We start from the raw sequence: 21339 nt of genomic DNA on the forward strand, positions 1-21339 counted from the left end.
TGCAGAAAAGCAGAATGAGGGTCTGAAGTAGTAGGATGCTGGTTTGTAAACATAAAGTATGAATACACACACACACACACACACACAGAAAGACAAACAGACAGAAAAGTTCCTATGCATACACATATATACACAGAATCCACATACAAGCATTTAGGGACATGTGTGCACATGCCCACATATCACATACAGTGTCAAGAAAAAGTATGTAAACCCTTTGGAAATACCTGGATTTCTGCATGAATTGGTCATAAAATTTGATCTGATCTTCATCTAGGTCACAACAATAGACAAACACAGTCTGTTTTAACTAATAACACAAACAATGATATGTTTTCATGTCTTCATGGAACACATGGTGTAAACATTCACAGTGCAGGGTGAAAAAGATATGTGAACTCTGGCCCTCCTTTGGCAGCAACAACCTCAACCAAACTCAGTTGTGGATCAGACCTGCACAACAGGAGACATTTTGGACCATTCCTCTTTACAGAACTGTTTCAGTTAAGCAATATTCTTGGGATGTCTGGTGTGAACTGCTCTCTTGAGGTCATGCCACAGCATCTCAATCGGGTTGAAGTCAGGACTCTGACTGGGCCACTCCAGAAGGTGTATTTTCTTCTGTTGAGGCCATTCTGTTGTTGATTTACTTCTGTGTTTTGGGCCGTTGTCCTGTTGCGTCACCCAACTTCTGTTGAACTTCAATTGGCAGACAGATAGCCTAACATTCTCCTGCAAAATGTCTTGATCATCTTGGGAATTCATTTTTCCATTGATGATAGCAAGCTGTCCAGGCCCTGAGGCAGCAAAGCAGCCCCTAACCATGATGCTCCATCCACCATACTTTACAGTTGGGATGAGGTTTTGATGTTGGTGTGCTGTGCCTTTTTTTCTCCACACATAGTGTTGTGTTCGTTCCAAACAACTCAACTGTAGTTTCATCTGTCCACAGAATATTTTGTCAGTTGCGCTGCGGAACATCCAGGTTCACTTTTGCAAACTTCAGACGTGCAGAAATGGTTTTTTTGGAGAGCAGTGGCTTCATCCGTGGTGTCCTCCCATTAACATCATTCTTGTTTAGTATTTTACGTATCGTAGACTCGTCAAAAGAGATGTTAACATGTTCCAGAGATTTCTGTAAGTCTTTAGCTGACACTCTAGGATTCTTCTTAACCTCATTGAGCATTCTGCGCTGTGCTCTTGCAGTCATCTTTGCAGGACGGCCACTCCTAGGGAGAGTAGCAACAGTGCTGAACTTTCTCCATTTATAGACAATGTGTCTTACTGTGGACTGATGAACATTAAGGCTTTTAGAGAGAAACCCTTTCCAGCTTTATGCAAGTCAACAATTCTTAATCGTAGGTCCTCTTTTGTTTGAGGAATGGTTCACATCAGGCGATGCTTCTTGTGAACAGCAAACTCACATGTTGTGTGTGTTTTTATATGGCAGGACAGCTCTAACCAACATCTACAATCTGGTCTCATTGATTGGACTGCAGGTTAGCTGACTCCTGACTCCAATTAGCTTTTGGAGAAGTCATTAGCCTGGGGGGTTCACATACTTTTTACAACCTAGGCTGTGAATGTTTAAATGACATATTCAATATAGACAAGAACAATACAATTATTTATGTGTTATTAATTTAAGCACACTGTGTTTGTCTATTGTTGTGACTTAGATGAAGATCAGATCAAATTTGATGACCAATTTATGCAGAGATCCGGGTAATTCCAAAGGGTTCACCTACTGTTCTTGCCTTTGTACACGTACACAAATACACTGGTACACACATTCAATTTGTGTGATTGTTGTGCATTCCACAGCTCAGGGGTGGTAAAACCATGCTTCCCCGCTCCTGGCCAGTAGCAGTGTTAGAACCACTTCACCCTATAGCCAAGAGTTATAAAACACCCACATAGCCACACACACACCAAATAATAGGCCAACATGAGCCGTCTGACTTCTTCACCCCACCAGCCGAGAGCTATGAACAAACACACCCATAAATGACCTTCTCCATCCAGCAGGATTAGCCTGACCACTACCAGCCCTCCACCTCCGTCCAGCACAACTCTCTATTAAATACAGATCTATGATCAGCGTACCCTCCCTCAAACCTAACCCTAACCATCAGGTCCGAAAACACAAAACTGACCTCAGATCAACATCTACACTAGGGAAGTATGAGTGAATTGAATAGCAGCCTCAGAAGGAGGGCGGTAGAGGGGTGGTGGTACACCCTTGGTCAGAGCTGCTGGGGCGCTCCAGTACTCTCCAAATATTTTATTCTCCAGCTAAATGAGAACCAGACGCCCGGGCTCGGCTCAGCAGGCACTCGGACTGCCCTGCACGTGTTCAGACAGCCAAAGGCAGGAATGCTTGGGAGGAAATGTAGGAAGAGTGGTGGAGTGTGTGTGTCTGGGTGTTGGGTAGGAGCAGGGTGTGTGCGTCGGAGGGGATGTATGCATGTGTAAGTGTATTTATTTATGTGTGTGTGTGTGGGTGGGTAAATGGGTGTGTGTACATGTTGTTTATATGTGTGTGTGTATATATATATATATATATATATATATGTCCTGTATGGTTATAGAAACCCTGACACGAGACCTAGAGACCTCCACCTTTGGCTGTGCTCCCCTCTCTCCCTTCAGATTTTTACGACACGTAAGAGCCTATGATCTTAGTGGTAATGAACCAGGGAACACATAGGGAGCACAGGGAAGCATGTTGTAGGATCCCACATAATGCAATACTCATGGTCATATGCTCATTCACACATAATATGTAGACAGAAAATACCGCCCCAATGGAATGCTCTAAAACATACACACACACACACACACACACACACACACACACACACACACACACACACACACACACACACACACACACACACACACACACACACACACACACACACACACACACACACACACACACACACACACTGTATCAACTAAAGGGTCTTTCAAGTCGTGGAGGACATACTCAGGATTTTCAAGGCCCAGGCTATCTGTGTTTCATGTTTAGTAATGACATGTCCCTGAACGATGAATCACAATGAATCATTCCTTTAATAGAAGCAAAGGTTGTTTTTAAATGTGCCTGTGATTTTTCTCTTTTTATTTATCCACCCACTCAATAGCATCAGACTTAACAGAGGGCTGATGGTGAAATAAACAGTTCTGGTCTGTTCTTCAGTTGTACTGCACAAATGTGTCAGCTGTGCCACTGGTTAAGATCGCCCTCTAGTGGTAGAAACGTCACAGTACATAGAGCCCTCAATCACTGGAAATAAGAGAAATATTTCTGAGGAAACAGAGCAGTGAGGGGCCTGACCGACACCTACAGGTTGATATGTTGTGTGTGAGGGACGTTTATTAACTCACTGGGAACACAATCTAACATGTGTATGTTTCTTTGGTTGTATCATAGGAGGACGAGACGCCAGGACATCAGGAATGGAGATCCCCTCTCCCAGTGCTCTGACCTGCAGCATCATGGTACAAACGCTTTATATTTTTATTTTACGCTTTCCTCTCACACACACACACACACACACACACACACACACACACACACACACACACACACACACACACACACACACACACACACACACACACACACACACACACACAAACCCCACTGTGGTGTTTCTCTGGTAACCCTATCCTTGTGTCTGTGTAGATGACGTGGACGGGCTGGGTCATGTGGAGGACAGGAGTGTGTACGGAGTGGAGAACAGCAGCATGTTCCTGGAGTGTAGTCCCAAGTCCCAGAGAGCCCTCATCTACTGGCAGCTCCAAAGACCCAACGAGGACCGCAAACATGAGGTGGGTACACACACACTCTGCATGCAAGATGTGTCCTATTCACCATCATTCTCAATAACGTCCCAATCATTTTCAATAACTTTGCAAGCACACAAAACCTTCACAAATGATTACCTGAAATTGCTTCAGTTTGTTAATAATTTGTCATGCACTCAAATGTAACCATATTGAGTGGATATTGAATCCACCCCACCCTTTCTATTCCCCCTCGCTTTCCTCCCATCCCCCTCATTTCCCTCTCCATCTCTCTCTCCAGATCAAGTCGGAGGACAGGATGATACGCACGGAGCAGGGCCTGCTCATCCGCATCCTCACCCAGGCCGACTCAGGCGTCTACACCTGCCACGCTGTGGAGCACGGCTTCATCCAGCCTCTCCTCCGCCTCTCCCTCCAGGTCATCCCCACACAGAGGCTGGGTGAGCTGCTGCCTGGTGGGCCTCAGGGTGGAGCTGGAGGGTCTGGTGGCGCAGGTAGTGGGTCTGGTGGTGCAGGTGGGCCTGCTGGTGCAGGGCACTCAACAAAACACAAGCTGTGGTACAGGGATTTCCTCTCCCTCCTCGACCACCCTGACCTGAACAGCGTGGAGGAGTTCTGCGAGCGTGTGTGGCGGAAGGAGCGCAAGCAGCGGCGTCTGAAAACCCCCACCATCACCACCAATGACCAAAGTCTGGCAAGGCCTGACGGCGGAGCTCCAAGCTCAGGCCTAAAGCCTAAAAGTAGTCCTCTTGGCGCAGGTGCACCCAATGCCCAGAAGCAGCAGAGCGGGCATCCTACGGTGCAGCAGCAGAACAAAGAAGGTAGCCCCCGGAGCACGAACCCCCAGAAGGTGCAACACCATGCGGGTACGCTAACCCAGGCACAGGCCCCTAAAAACAACAACCAGAATGCCCAGAACTCTCAGGCCACACCCAACACCCAGAGCCCCCAGAAGGGCCAAGGCGCCCTGGGGGGAACCCAGGTGCCTGGTGGTGGGGCCAGAGGTGGACCCCAGCACACGGCCAAGTGGAGGCGGATGCAGGAGAATAAGAAGGGGCGAAACAGGAGAACCCATGAGCAACAGAGACCCCCGCGGAGTGTCTGAGACACACACACAGCAACACACACACTTACACACATATTGTACATTAAAATATAGACTTGCTATCCCATAAAGATGTAATGTAGGATCCCACATAATGCAATACTCATGGTCATGTGCTCATTCACACATAATATGGAGACAGAAATATACCGTCCAAATGGAATGCTCTAAAACATACACATAAACACACACACACACACACACACACACACACACACACACACACACACACACACACACACACACACACACACACACACACACACACACACACACACTGCAAATACCCTGTGAAGACTTGGAGAAGCCTGGCGACTAACAGGACATTGAAGACTGAGGCTAAACTGGAATCGTATGCGTACTGTACATGCTAACCATGTGGATATAGTGGCCCAGGGGTACAATTTGAGGAACTGTGTAGTCCAGGTCCGTGTTGCAAGTGGGACCGAGTTATCTGGTGGACACATAGCCCTTCTGTACAGACGCTACTTCCGTATAGGACTGGGATGGGGTTAAAAAACATTCATTTTCAGTGAGGATGATACATATTCAGACCTCTGGACAAGTTTGGACAATGGCCCTACAGGACATTTCAGAAGACATTTCAGAAGGGGTTAAGACATTTAAGTTCAGTAGGGACGTCTGTTACTGCAGCTACTGGCCTTGTTGACATGCGCAGAAGGAAGAGGATGTCCACTATATAGAGAATGGAAGAACTATAAGGATAAAGAATCATTTGTCCAGTCGATTACAAACTAGAACCGAAATACATCAAAAGAAGCACAGTCATTTTCAGAGAGTGAACTGCATTTCCCACAATACAGTTTGTCGGATCAACTTTATTCAACTGATTCGATTCACAATGACTCTCATGAATGAGCACTTTGGGCTTGTACATAGAGCTTGACTGTCTTATAGGTCAAACAGATTAAATGGGGCACAGTTAGCTGATTAACAATCCACAACGGTGCCCTGCATATTGTTTATAGTTCAATAACAGAATTATTCAATATAAAATGACAAAATCCACATTAGCCTGTGATCTGTGCAGCAAAATCAAGCTTCTCTTCCTCCCAAGGCTTGAAAAGCATTGTGCATGTCGTAGTCAATCAATGTTCATGATTTGAATAAGCTATTTCTCGCCAGTTACTCGCTGTGTAAGGTTTTTTATGTTAAAGGAGTCCTATGAAAGAAAAATCTATTTTCTGTTTTTATTTGATATTTACTTCTCTCTCTCCCTACAAACCACTGCATCCCTGTAGGGGTAAACAATTATGTAGTAGAATTTTTTGACCTGCCCCTTTAAGTTATTTTTCTTTCTTTGCTTTCTCCTGGAGTTGCGTGTGAATTTATAATTCCAGTCATATGTTCGTGCTCAGTCTGGAAAACAGACTGCCTATTGATTCTGTACATATACATACAACAACAAAACGACTCTTTATGTATGTAAATATATACAAGCAGAACACCACTGATTATTTATTTCTCATTGTTTTGTGAAAGGGTTGCATTTATTTTTGATATTCTGGTATTTTGGCTCATCAATAATCAAGAAAAAAAAACTGTGGCACGTTGAGAAACACAAACGGACCAATGAGGACGGACTTCCTCTGTCAAGGACAGGGGGCGTGTTTCCGGGGGGCGTGTTTGGGAAGTGAACCACGGGGTGAAGGTGGGAGCAGGGGGTTGTTGTGTGTTTTACAGTATCCAGACTGAGAGCCTTCAGGATGATAAGCACAAGTTTCTCAAACCCTCTTCTATGTTTCTGTCTCTTCTGGTCTTTTCCTAAATGGCTCATTTTTCTACCCAGGAGGTGTTTTCGTTGGAGTTTGGAATCCCATCCACCTATTTGTTCATCCCAAATACTCATTTTATGTAAGATAATACTACCCAAAACCTGATAAACATTAGCTGTGAATTCCTATGTAAGAATTAGTAAGGAAAAGGTTCCAATCTAAACCTAGTCTGAGGACGCTGAGTTAAAGCTGCATGTGAATGCTACTTAAGTGCATCTTTTCTATTGTCTCTAGATGTTTCCTGTGAGAGGTAAAAGTCCTGTGGGCAACATGTGCAAGAGAGATGTGAATATTCTTCCTTTTGCCCAAACAAAGATGCCAACATGTACCAGGGGTGTATTCACTAGGAACCAAACAGAAGCAAACAGGCCGAAACGGGGAGGGACTAACCTGAACTTGTCCAATAACAAACGCACATTTTTGTCGCAAATCGTTTTCTGTAGCTAAACGTTTTGCTATGGTGTCTGCTAATGAATACACCCCAGTGATGATACTCCAACCCCAAAACTTGTATTAAGACCTTCAACTTTTCATACAACAATGTGTTTCCCCCTCAGTATACAACAAGACTGATGTGTCACTGCAATAATGGACAGCAGATAGCAAGGTTTCCTGGTGGTTTGTGGTATGTTTCCGGTCTCTCACGATGTGTAGGGTGGACGAGGAGAGAACAGATACCTCTGCTGTAACATGGTTCTTCCTGGCATGCGTTCAGTTGTCTAATTAAACATTTCCTGTAAAACCTAGCCTTGTTGTTGTTCTTTTGTAACTTCTCTCCAGTTATATATGGTACAGTCTGATGCATGTGAATATGAGTTGACTAAATGTATTTTGTTTGTGTTGTACAGTCATTTTATCACATTTAGTCACAGGTGGGACTGGGAGCAGTCAGTTTGCACACTCAAACACACAGATAAAAGGTTGAGCTGATGAAAACGTATTTTTACATTATGGTGAATTACACAGTATTATATCTTCTTTAAAAAACGTTTTAAAAATACTTTCCAACAGACAGTGAAGCCTACTCCTTCACCAGAGGACTTCTGAACCCAGACCGTGGAGGAAGATGTGACTCAGTTCTAAGGTGCGTGCTGAATCACAATGGCTGTGTTTACAGAGAGGCAGCCGAATTCTGATATTATTGGCTAAAGAGCCAATCTGATTGATTAAAATACCAATTAGTGGCAATAGATCAGAATTGGGCTGCCTGTGTAAACACAACCATAGTGGGCTCTCAGTGCTAAGTATAGTAAATATTGAAGTAGAATCACAAGCTCTCTGTCCACATCCTTCAGTGGGTTGACCACGGCTCTCAGAGAGATTTCATTGACTAAAGGCAGAAATGATGTGTCAAAAAGGTCATTGATATGTTATGCTGTATAAGTAAGAGGCAGCCTTCCTTGTGGATGAAAACACACCCTTGTCATGAATAATTAAACTGGAGGTTCATGTTTTGGATTAGCCACAAGAGGTCACTATTCTCTGTTCCAATGGACTTCCATCCCTACCTAGCTTTTCAGGGGATGACATTTTAGCTGTCATTCTAGTTCACGTGTCCAACTCATTCCACGGAGGGCTGAGTGTCTGCGGGTTTTAACTCCTCCCTTGGACTTGACTGATGAATTAAGGTCACTAATTAGTAAGGAACTCCTCCCACCTGGTTGTCTAGGTCTTAACAAAAATAAACAGACACTAAACTCAATGGAATGAACACCCCTGTTCGAACACTTTAGTTAGTAGTCTAAGTTCCCTGTATATCAATTATGTGACTGGAATGCAATGACCATCAGCTGTTTATGTTCATCAGCCACAACGTCTTGCACTGTGTGTCACTCTATGTCTGTAGTTTTGAAGATTATGTCTAAGAGTTTTAGAGAGACAGATGGTTAACAGTTAACACAGTGTCACTAAAGGCCTTCGTGAGGTCGTCATCTCCACTCTAATTGAGCCTACAGTGGCACAGCGTGTTACCTAAAATGGTGCTCTACCACGGAATCCCTGCAGGTACCTTAAAAGGTTCTCTACCACTCTCTGCGTGGGCACAAACTCCCTGAACCCTCTGACTGACATACACACACACACATATACACACACACACACACACACACAGACGCTGCAGCCATCCAGTCACACAGAGAGAGTGTGCATGTGGAAACCTCAGCTTAACTGATGAGAGTAGCACAATCTATGTTCCCAGGCCCCAAGAGTCACAAACGTGTTGTGAATTCACAGGGTTCGTTACCATGGGTGCTGCCCCAAGAACACAAGGGCTGTATGTGTGTGTGTGTGTGACAGTGGAGGCTGCTGAGGGGAGGACAGCTCATAATAATGTCTGGAACGACGCTCATGCAATGGCATCAACCACATAGAAACCATGTATTTGATACCATTCCACTCATTCCGCTCTGGCCATTACCACGAGCTCATCCTCCCGATTAAGGTGCCACCAACCTGCTGTGGTGAGTGCGTGCGTGTGCAAGTGCACGCACACACCTTTGGAATGGTGTGATAGGTGACTACCAATGATAAAACAACACACTACAGTATATTTGTACCCCTTTAAAAAGGCTGTTTAAACACAGGGTTTATTATGTCATTGACATTGCAGTGACTGCTCTCTTTGGGTGCATCTCAATAGTCTGGAGTAGCTTCCTGCTCTCGTCTCTTCTTCATCTGTACTCATCTGAAAATTTAAAGCAGTATGGTGGATGCCAATGGCGGAAAGGAAACAAGGAGAAGAACCCATTTTAGATGACTGAGATACACCCATAGATTCCTCAAAGCAGAGGCACACACTTGCTCACTGCTTGAAACATCGGTGCTGATCCAGGTTAAGTGGCCCAGGCGGTTCACTTAACCTTTTTGCAGTTGTGTCGCGGGCTAATCATCAGGGGTTGTATGTATCAAGTGTCTCAGAGTATGAGTTCTGATCTAGAGTCAGGTCTCCCCTGTCCATATAATCATATTCATTATAATCTAAAACACAAAATCTGATCCTATGTCAGCAACTCTGAGACGCTTGATACATACAACCTGTTAATGACACAGCAATCCTCGGAAACGTGCAGCACGACTGCAAAAACATCAACCTGGAACGCGGCCATTACAACAAGCATGATTAAGCTACATCTATGCATATTCATGTAGCTTTGAACTGAGGCATTCTGTTCTGTTGTGTCAATGACAGGTCTGTATTGCAGCATAGACAAGGCTAAACAGCTGGTAGGTAGGAATGCAACACCGATGTGTCTCACAACAAGCTATCTCGGATTTAGAGATGGATTGAAATATGTCTGGTTTTACCATGGAAAAGAGTCTCTTGATGACAGGAGGTTGATGGTACTTTAATTGGGGAGGACAGGCTTGTTGTAATGGCTGGAGCAGAATAAGTGGAATGGTATCAAATACATCAAACACACGGTTGCCATGTGTTTGATGTCATTCCATTCGCTTCGTTCCAGACGTTATTATGAGCCGTTCCCCCCTTCAGCAGCCTCCACTGCTCGAGGTTCCACTCAGAAGAATATGTTTGTACTGGGTCTTAGTCAGATGAATGAATAGGAAGACACCATATGTTTGCTAACCCACTGGTTTGTTTCTTTGTGGTCGTGTGTAGGTTGGCCTATTGTAGACTGTATTGAAATGCACGTCACCGTTGTTGTCATGGGATTGCCACTAGATGGCACACAGATCCCCGTACTGTAAAAATGACCTATGGAAGTTCATCACTTCTTTATAATAGACAGAATGGGACAATGGATATAAGGGCTATAGAAGGTATGTGGTCTCCTGCTGGGGTGTAGAGAAAACACTGCCATGGGCTGTAGAGAAAACACTGCCATGGGGAGTAGAGAAAACACTGCCATGGGGAGTAGAGAAAACACTGCCATGGGGAGTAGAGAAAACACTGCCATGGGCTGTAGAGAAAACACTGCCATGGGGAGTAGAGAAAACACTGCCATGGGGAGTAGAGAAAACACTGCCATGGGCTGTAGAGAAAACACTGCAGTGGGGAGTAGAGAAAACACTGCCATGGGGAGTAGAGAAAACACTGCCATGGGCTGTAGAGAAAACACTGCCATGGGCTGTAGAGAAAACACTGCAGTGGGGAGTAGAGAAAACACTGCCATGGGGAGTAGAGAAAACACTGCCATGGGTCATGGGGAGTAGAGAAAACACTGCCATGGGCTGTAGAGAAAACACTGCCATGGGCTGAAAACACTGCCAGAAAACACTGCCATGGGGTGTAGAGAAAACACTGCCATGGGGAGTAGAGAAAACACTGCCATGGGGGGAAAACAGAGAAAACACTGTCATGGGGCGAGAGAAAACACTGCCATGGGGAGAAAACACTGCCATGGGGAGTAGAGAAAACACTGCCATGGGGTGTAGAGAAAAAACTGTCATGGGGCGTAGAGAAAACACTGCCATGGGGTGTAGAGAAAACACTGCCATGGGGTGTAGAGAAAACACTGCCATGGGGAGAGAAAAAACTGTCATGGGGAGTAGAGAAAACACTGCCATGGGGAGTAGAGAAAACACTGCCATGGGGTGTAGAGAAAAAACTGTCATAGAGAAAACACTGCCATGGGGCGTAGAGAAAACACTGCCATGGGGAGTAGAGAAAACACTGCCATGGGGTGTAGAGAAAACACTGTCATGGGACGTAGAGAAAACACTGCCATGGGGACGTAGAGAAAACACTGTCATGGGGAGTAGAGAAAACACTGCCATGGGGAGTAGAGAAAACACTGTCATGGGGGAGTAGAGAAAACACTGTCATGGGACGGGAAAACACTGCCATGGGACGTAGAGAAAACACTGTCATGGGACGTAGAGAAAACACTGCCATGTAGAGAAAACACTGTCATGGGAAAACACTGTCAGAGAAAACACTGTCATGGGCTGTAGAGAAAACACTGTCATGGGGGGAAAACACTGTCATGGGACGAGAAAACACTGCCATGGGGCGGAGAAAACACTGTCATGGGGAGTAGAGAAAACACTGTCATGGGGCGTAGAGAAAACACTGCCATGGGGCGTAGAGAAAACACTGTCATGGGGTGTAGAGAAAACACTGCCATGGGGCGTAGAGAAAACACTGCCATGGGGTGTAGAGAAAACACTGTCATGGGACGTAGAGAAAACACTGTCATGGGGTGTAGAGAAAACACTGTCATGGGACGTAGAGAAAACACTGTCATGGGCCATAGAGAAAACACTGTCATGGGCCATAGAGAAAACACTGTCATGGGGACGTAGAGAAAACACTGCCATGGGCTGTAGAGAAAACACTGCCATGGGGAGTAGAGAAAACACTCCCATGGGGCGGAGAAAACACTGCCATGGGGAGTAGAGAAAACACTGCCATGGGGAGTAGAGAAAACACTGCCATGGGGGGGAAAACACTGTCATGGGGAGAAAACACTGCCATGGGGAGTAGAGAAAACACTGCCATGGGGCGTAGAGAAACACTGCCATGTGGTGTAGAGAAAACACTGCCATGGGGAGTAGAGAAAACACTGACATGGGGAGTAGAGAAAACACTGCCATGGGGCGTAGAGAAAACACTGCCATGTAGAGAAAACACTGCCATGGGGTGTAGGAAGACACTGCCATGGGGAGTAGAGAAAACACTGCCATGTGGAGTAGAGAAAAACACATGGGGAGTCATGGGGACGTAGAGAAAACACTGCCATGGGGCGTAGAGAAAACACTGTCATGGGACGTAGAGAAAACACTGTCATGGGACGTAGAGAAAACACTGTCATGGGACGTAGAGAAAACACTGTCATGGGACATAGAGAAAACACATGGGCAGTAGAGAAAACACTGTCATGGGCTGTAGAGAAAACACTGTCATGGGACGTAGAGAAAACACTGCCATGGGGCGGAGAGAAAACACTGTCATGGGGAGTAGAGAAAACACTGTCATGGGACGTAGAGAAAACACTGCCATGGGACGAGAGAAAACACTGTCATGGGGAGTAGAAAACACTGTCATGGGACGTAGAGAAAACACTGTCATGGGACGTAGAGAAAACACTGTCATGGGACGTAGAAAGAGAAAACACTGTCATGGGACGTAGAGAAAACACTGTCATGGGACGTAGAGAAAACACTGTCATGGGACATAGAGAAAACACTGTCATGGGACGTAGAGAAAACACTGTCATGGGGGACTGTAGAGAAAACACTGTCATGGGAGAAAACACTGCCATGGGGCGGAGAGAAAACACTGTCATGGGAGTAGAGAAAACACTGCCATGGGGAGTAGAGAAAACACTGTCATGGGACGTCACTGTCATGGGGGAAAACACTGAGAGAAAACACTGCCATGGGCGTAGAGAAAACACTGCCATGGGGAGTAGAGAAAACACTGCCATGGGGAGTAGAGAAAACACTGCCATGGGGAGTAGAGAAAACACTGCCATGGGGAGTAGAGAAAACACTGCCATGGGGGGGACTGTAGAGAAAACACTGCCATGGGGAGTAGAGAAAACACTGTCATGGGGAGTAGAGAAAACACTGTGTAGAGAAAACACTGCCATGGGGAGTAGAAAACACTGCCATGGGGAGTAGAGAAAACACTGCCATGGGGAGTAGAGAAAACACTGCCATGGGGAGAAAACACTGCCATAGAGAAAACACTGCCATGGGGAGTAGAGAAAACACTGCCATGGGGAGTAGAGAAAACACTGCCATGGGGCGTAGAGAAAACACTGCCATGGGGCGGAGAGAAAACACTGCCATGGGGACTGTCATAGAGAAAACACTGCCATGGGGAGTAGAGAAAACACTGCCATGGGGCGTAGAGAAAACAATGCCATGGGGCATAGAGAAAACACTGCAGTGGGGAGTAGAGAAAACACTGCCATGGGCTGTAGAGAAAACACTGCCATGGGGAGTAGAGAAAACACTGCCATGGGGAGTAGAGAAAACACTGTCATGGGACATAGAGAAAACACTGTCATGGGCCATAGAGAAAACACTGTCATGGGCCATAGAGAAAAAACTGTCATGGGCTGTAGAGAAAACACTGCCATGGGCTGTAGAGAAAACACTGCCATGGGGCGTAGAGAAAACACTGCCATGGGCCGTAGAGAAAACACTGCCATGGGGGAGAAAACACTGCCATCGGGCATAGAGAAAACACTAGAAAACACTGCCATGGGGAGTAGAGAAAACACTGCCATGGGGAGTAGAGAAAACACTGCCATGGGGAGTAGGAAAACACTGCATGGGAGAAAACACTGCCATGGGGAGTAGAGAAAACACTGTCATGGGGGAAACCACTGTCATGGGGCGTAGAGAAAACACTGCCATGGGGAGTAGAGAAAACACTGCCATGGGGCGTAGAGAAAACACTGCCATGGGGAGTAGAGAAAACACTGCCATGGGGAGTAGAGAAAACACTGCCATGGGGAGTAGAGAAAACACTGCCATGGGGGGAAAACACTGCCATGGGGCGGAGAGAAAACACTGCCATGGGGGGGAAAACACTGCCATGGGGAGGAGAGAAAACACTGCCATGGGGAGTAGAAAACACTGCCATGGGGTAGAGAAAACACTGCCATGGGGCGTAGAGAAAACACTGCCATGGGGTGTAGAGAAAACACTGCCATGGGGAGTAGAGAAAACACTGCCATGGGGAGTAGAGAAAACACTGCCATGGGGAGTAGAGAAAACACTGCCATGGGGAGTAGAGAAAACACTGCCATGGGGAGTAGAGAAAACACTGCCATGGGGAGTAGAGAAAACACTGCCATGGGGCGTAGAGAAAACACTGCCATGGGGAGTAGAGAAAACACTGCCATGGGGTGTAGAGAAAACACTGCCATGGGGAGTAGAGAAAACACTGCCATGGGGAGTAGAGAAAACACTGCCATGGGGAGTAGAGAAAACACTGCCATGGGGTAGAGAAAACACTGCCAGAGAAAACACTGCCATGGGGGTAGAGAAAACACTGCCATGGGGAGTAGAGAAAACACTGCCATGGGGAGAAAACACTGCCAGTAGAGAAAACACTGCCATGGGGTTGTAGAGAAAACACTGCCATGGGGAGTAGAGAAAACACTGCCATGGGGAGTAGAGAAAACACTGCCATGGGGGAGTAGAGAAAACACTGCCATGGGGCGTAGAGAAAACACTGCCATGGGGGTACAGAAAACACTGCCATGGGGGCGTAGAGAAAACACTGCCATGGGGCGTAGAGAAAACACTGCCATGGGGGGAAAACACTGCCATGGGGCGTAGAGAAAACACTGCCATGGGGGGAGAAAACACTGCCAGTACAGAAAACACTGCCATGGGGGCGGAAAACGCTGCCATGGGGAGTAGAGAAAACACTGCCATGGGGAGTAGAGAAAACACTGCCATGGGGCGTAGAGAAAACACTGCCATGGGGTGTAGAGAAAACACTGCCATGGGGCGTAGAGAAAACACTGCCATGGGGAGTAGAGAAAACACTGCCATGGGGAGTAGAGAAAACACTGCCATGGGGTGTAGAGAAAACACTGCCATGGGGCGTAGAGAAAACACTGCCATGGGGAGTAGAGAAAACACTGCCATGGGGCGTAGAGAAAATGTAGCAGTTTTAAAGCAAGTTTTCTGCAATTCTACACATTTTGTAATGACTTATGTCGTGTTAATATAAGAGCTGAGCTAGAATGACTAACACAATCAATGGGTCCCCCTGGAGGTCAGGTCATGATTACTACAAGTTTAGATAGCTGGCTAGACTATCTACCAGGCTATAGAGTGTTAGCTGACATGGCTAATGGAGTGACATAACAAGAGAAACACTGCAGATGCACGACACATTTAGAAATGGCATCTGGTGTATTCTACTATTCTAACTTTTAACAATAAGTTGAGAGACACCCCCAATTTAAAAAAATAAATAATTGTATATATGTGTGTATGTGACATTGTGATATTCTCTTATGTGTGTGTTCGTCCTCTATGTGTGTGTGTCTCCCAGTCTCCTCACGACTCCCAGATTGGACTCTTCAGAAGCTCTGACTCACACTCGTTCCGCAGCCCAGGAGTGGGCTCCAGGGATTCTGGGAAAATCAACTCTGTCAGCAGGGAGAGGAGATTCAGGTCCGTGACAAGACAGTGCTCACACAGACCTACTCCTTAAATATCTCTCTCTTATTTATTCCCTGTCTTTCTATTTATTTCATTCCCTCTCCCTCCCCTGCTTTCTCTAACCATCTCTTCCTCATCTCTTCCTCTCAACAGCTGTACCAAGCTGAACCCTATTCTCTCTTTATACCCCAGTTGACCACAACTTAGCATAAGGTTAATGTTAAGCACAGTGTAAAACATTGATACCTCGAGGCTGCTCTTGAGTACACACAGGACATTCAGCCACACACACACACAGAGCACCTTGATTGTTTGATGTGTGATTTCCAACCCTCACTCACCCCATAGTTACGACCCCTCAGGCGGCAGGTCACAGATGCCATGGCAACGCTTGACTCTTGAAGGGTTGCAGAAACCCCCAGAAACAGAGGAGTCACTGGCGGCCATTATGAGTCTAGACCGAGCCCTTGGAAGACCTCATTAACATATAGTGAGCAGCCCCAGCACTATGACGACTTCAAGAACACCACTTAGTCTTATGTACAGGTCTAAAAGCAGAGATGGTTTTACATTTCTAACAGTGGTCAGTTATATCATTTACACCTCCCATTTTCCTCTCTCTCTCTTCCCAGTTTCCATAGCTATTCCCAGGAGAAGTGTGAGAGGATTCAGTGAGCTCTGGGAATGTTGTATTCATGTCTGTTGGATCCTATTGTACACACAAGCCCTCAAGGTTCAACGACACACACCCTTCGACCTCGTAAACAAACACACTTGTCAATCAAAACGAAATTCACACATACAATTCATCCACATAAAACACAAACACATAACGACCCCCCCTCATGCCAACACACACACGGGGGTTTGATTGTGAGGCTATTGATTGCTATAGGTTAGAATCAATAGCTCCTCTGTGGCCATTCCCCTGAGTGGATGGAATACAGATGTATAGTGTCCAGTGTTAAAGAGAGTTAAAAAGCAACAAATCCCTTTGAAAACAGCCTATGTGTTATCGATATGAGTCAGAAACGGTTATTTTATTGTTCAAATTGACTACATTTTGATCATGAAGTCATTCTCGCCTAAAATGAAGGTTTTGATTTGACGATGTCCATTTGCCGACTGACATGGGGTGAACAGCTGCGGTGACAGTGAAACTGTCCAGACCTGCCCAGCAGTTACCACTTTGTTTCTATAAGACAACACGTTGTGCATTTTGTTACTTCAGAAATACTGCACCAAACACCTTAGTCAGATGTAAAATTGCGCAACTAAAACATCCTCGGCAAAAACATGAAAATTAATTACAGATTTCTTGATTTGTCTTAGATTTATTCTGGGGATTGTGAGGAAGTGAAATAGGCTTCCATGTCTTAAGTGTCTTTTGGGGGACAAACATCACTAACCAAACGCTGAATCGGTCAGGAAACACACCTCCAAGACTGAAAACGTGTTTTTATAATGAGCAACACAAAAACAAGTTCCAATCAGTGTCTCTTTAAAGCTGGAATCAGTAATGGTGAAACTGCCACATCCGTTTGTGATGTTCCAAATAGAAAGAAATGACTTCCAACAACGAACAGTGTTTTTTTCCCCTCAGAAATCGTTGCACATTATTACACGCGCGACAGAACAGCAAAGTATTTATTGCACTTTTTTTACCATGATGCTCCTCTCCTGTTTCATAAAGAAAAACAAATGTGTTGGGGTAAACAGTGGTGCTGCTAACCTAATGTGGATTCCAGCTATAAAGGTCGACTTTGGGGGGGGGCGGGGGACAAATGACTTTAAACGGTATAACAGATCAATGAACCATCATAGCAGGCCATTTAATGCTTAAAAACAAAACAAAATTACAAAGATATTTGGCTACAGAAGTGCCATTTCCTACCAATGTCTACAGCTTCCGTCCAAAAAATGTATCCTGTGAAATGACATCAACACATACTGGAGGAGGCTAGCTATAGTGGCTAGCTTAGCTAAGGAACTAGCTACGTCGGTCACGGCACAAATCACCAGAATGACACATCTATGAACCACCAAAGGCACACCCCATTTTGGTTTGAAAATTGAGAAAGAGGCAGACTTGGACCGTTTTTGGTGCCCAAAGGTGACCTTTAAGTGGAAGGACATGCCTGTTGGTGTGACAATGAGTGACAAGGATATAGCAAGATAGCACAAACAGATCTCGGACCAGGCTACAGAACAACTGCTTGGGGAGTTCATTTTGAGAAAGCTGTGTCAGAGACTTGAGTTGCCTTGGAGTTTGTATGGTTTGGTTTTGCCCTGGCGAGATTACTGCACTCAACGAATCCTCTATTTGCTGTAGTCAAAACCCATGTTGTTTTGAATGTGTTCGGGGTGTCTTTCACCTTGAATGTTTACCACAATGTTTATAATGTTTTTGAATTAATATACAGTATGTAGACCTGTACGTAGGGGTGTGTTTTTGCCTTCTTTGTTTGTATGCGTGTGTGTCTGCGTGTGTGTCTGTGTGTGTATGTGTGTGTGTATGCATGTTTGTTTTTTTCTGCCTGTGTGTGTGTGTGTGTCCTTCAGTGTGACTCATCTATTACAAGCCTGGCTAATCACCTTCTCTCCACCTTCCTCCTCCTAATCTGTACCAAGTGGTCCGGCCTTGTTACAGTGACATCACCACCTGTGACGCACTTCCCTAACAAGAGGTGTTGCTAGGGATTCACAACGGGGTGTGTGAGAGAGAGAGCACAAATGAAGGAGGGAACCCCTTTCTCTTCCTTTTGCTCTCTCTCTCTCTTTCTCTCTCTGTCTCTCTCTCTGTCTCACTCTGTTTCTCTCTGTCTCACTCTGTTTCTCTCTTTCTCTCTCTGTCTCTCTCTTTGTCTCTCTCTGTCGCTCTCTGTCTCACTCTGTTTCTCTCTTTCTCTCTCTGTCTCTCTCTTTGTCTCTCTGTCTCTGTCTTTGTCTCTCTCTGTCTCTCTCTGTCTCACTCTCTTCTCTCTTTCTCTCTCTGTCTTTCTCTCTCTGTCTCTCTCTGTCTCTCTGTCTCACTCTGTTTCTCTCTTTCTCTCTCTGTCTCTCTCTGTCTCTCTCTCTCTCTCTGTCTCTCTCTGTCTCTCTCTGTCTCTCTCTGTCTCTCTCTTTTCTCTCTGTCTCTCTCTGTCTCACTCTGTTCTGTCTCTCTCTGTCTCTCTCTGTCTCTCTCTTTGTCTCTCTCTCTGTTTCTCTCTGTCTCACTCTGTTTCTCTCTTTCTCTCTCTGTCTCTCTCTTTGTCTGTCTCTCTGTCTCTCTCTCTGTCTCTCTCTGTCTCTCTCTGTCTCACTCTGTTTCTCTGTTTCTCTCTCTCTCTCTGTCTCTCTCTGTCTCTCTCTGTCTCTCTCTGTCTCACTCTGTTTCTCTCTTTCTCTCTCTGTCTCTCTCTCTCTGTCTCTCTCTGTCTCTCTCTCTCTGTTTCTCTCTTTCTCTCTCTCTCTGTGTCTCTCTCTCTGTCTCTCTCTGTTCTCTCTGTCTCACTCTGTTTCTCTCTGTCTCTCTGTTTCTCTCTCTGTCTCACTCTGTTTCTCTCTGTCTCTCTCTGTTTCTCTCTCTCTCTCTGTCTTCTCTGTTTCTCTCTGTCTCTCTCTCTCTCTTTTCTCTCTGTCTCTCTGTCTCTCTCTGTCTCACTCTGTTTCTCTCTGTCTCACTCTGTTTCTCTCTCTTTCTTTCTCTCTGTCTCTCTCTGTCTCCCTCACTCTGTTTCTCTCTTTCTCTCTCTGTCTCTCTCTGTCTCACTCTGTTTCTCTCTCTCTGTCTCTCTCTGTCTCTCTCTGTCTCCCTCTCTCTGTTTCTCTCTTTCTCTCTCTGTCTCTCTCTGTCTCTCTGTCTCTCTCTGTCTCCCTCTCTCTGTCTCTCATTCTGTTTCTCTCTCTCTCTATCTCTCTCTCCCTCACACACACTGTTTCTCTCTCTCTCTGTGTCTCTCTCACTCTGTTTCTCTCTCTCTCTCTCTCTCTAACTCTGTATGTCTGCTCTCCTCCCCTCTCTGACGGATTACACAGTGAGTTGTCAAGGGACTCCTCCCACTTCACTACAGTTGAAAAATTCGATGGTGTTGCTACATCACTATATTCGTCTGGAAATGTTAACTGATTTGAGGAATCCTTCTGCAGTTAGAGGAAGAGAGGAGGGGTTAGAGAGAAGGAGAGAAAGGGACAAGAAGGCCGTCATTGTAGGCCGTCATAGGCCGTCATTGTAAATAAGAATTTGTTCTAAACTGGCTTGCCTAGTTAAGTAAAGGTTAAATGCAAATTTGTTGGAGTGAGTGAATAGAGAAGACAGATAAAAGGCAGCGATAGACCCTATTCACACCTTCATGCCTACCTGAACTGTACTGAGCTGACTTCTTTCCCTTTCCAACATGGTTCCAGCAGCCATGGTGGATGTGTACCCACGCTGAAACAGTATAGCTCATCTCAATAGTGTAAAAAGTGTATTACTGCCCCATCTAGGATCAGCCAATTCTATGGGTCATGATGGACTATGGGTCTTGCTGACCCTTAATCATTGGAAGGGAAACCAATGGTTAAGACGCGTTGCTGACGCCTGACAGATCTTACAACGCCTTAATAAGTATTTTATGTATCAACTAAGCATATAATTTGTTATAGTAATCTGGCAGTCGATGACATGGTCGACGACATGACCCGCAAAAATTGGTTGATATATGAAACATCCGAACAGGGTAATGCGACCAGGGACTTCTCTGACCTGTCAATCCCGTTAAGAACAGAAGAACCTGATGTCCTTTATTAATCAGCCTCACCCTCCTGGTGAGGTCAGAGCACCAAAACAAATCCTGGCAGACAATGCCTGAATGTCCTGATCTGCAGATCTATCGGCTTACCCTTCTCCAACCCTACCTTGACAATTATGAGGAAAACGCTAAACTGACCGTCGAGCGTCAGTGTCTAGGGGCAACGTCATCCTACTTCACCAAAACAGGGTCATATTCATTAGGACACACCGTGGCAAAATGTTTTGGACAAGCTTAAGTTAGTTTCCCTTTTTCATTCTGTTTTCTCTTGTTTGGTGCCTAAAAAATAGGACCCAGAGCTCTGTAAATCAGTTTGTCAGTATGAAGTGTGTGAGGAACAAAGAGTTTAGATAGATGCGTTATGCAACCAGAAGGCTGTCTAGGCATTGTAAAGGAAAAGATGCAGTAATCTGTTGACAGCGAGCTGCTTGAACGCAGTAGTATGCATGTTGTATACATGTCTTGAAATACCCCCTAGCGGTATTACTCATGTTAGGATGTTCAGTGGTGTTTGATTTTGGAGTTGACTGATGGTTTTATACCATGAGCAGAGGTGTTTCTCCGACTTGTGTTCAATCCCTTTTCAGTTCAATCAGATCTGCAGATTGATGTAATTTTACCAGATTAAAGGTGGAATTTGACCCCAGATTTGACCCCTAGTCGGAGTCGTCTGAGTGACAGGCTGAACTTTGCTGGTGTACAACAACAGATTATAGTATAGTTCGTGATTGGCCTATCTCTCAGAGTAAAGAGG

General features: G+C 45.4%; 1 pseudogene; it reads left to right on the forward strand.

Moving 5' to 3' along the window:
• LOC112267791 overlaps nucleotides 1-4923 on the forward strand; it is a 33529-nt pseudogene extending 28606 nt beyond the window's left edge.
• Nucleotides 4924-21339: the final 16416 nt, after the last annotated feature.

This window comes from Oncorhynchus tshawytscha, unplaced genomic scaffold (assembly GCF_018296145.1).
Source record: "Oncorhynchus tshawytscha isolate Ot180627B unplaced genomic scaffold, Otsh_v2.0 Un_contig_10417_pilon_pilon, whole genome shotgun sequence".
Classification (NCBI taxonomy): domain Eukaryota; kingdom Metazoa; phylum Chordata; class Actinopteri; order Salmoniformes; family Salmonidae; genus Oncorhynchus; species Oncorhynchus tshawytscha.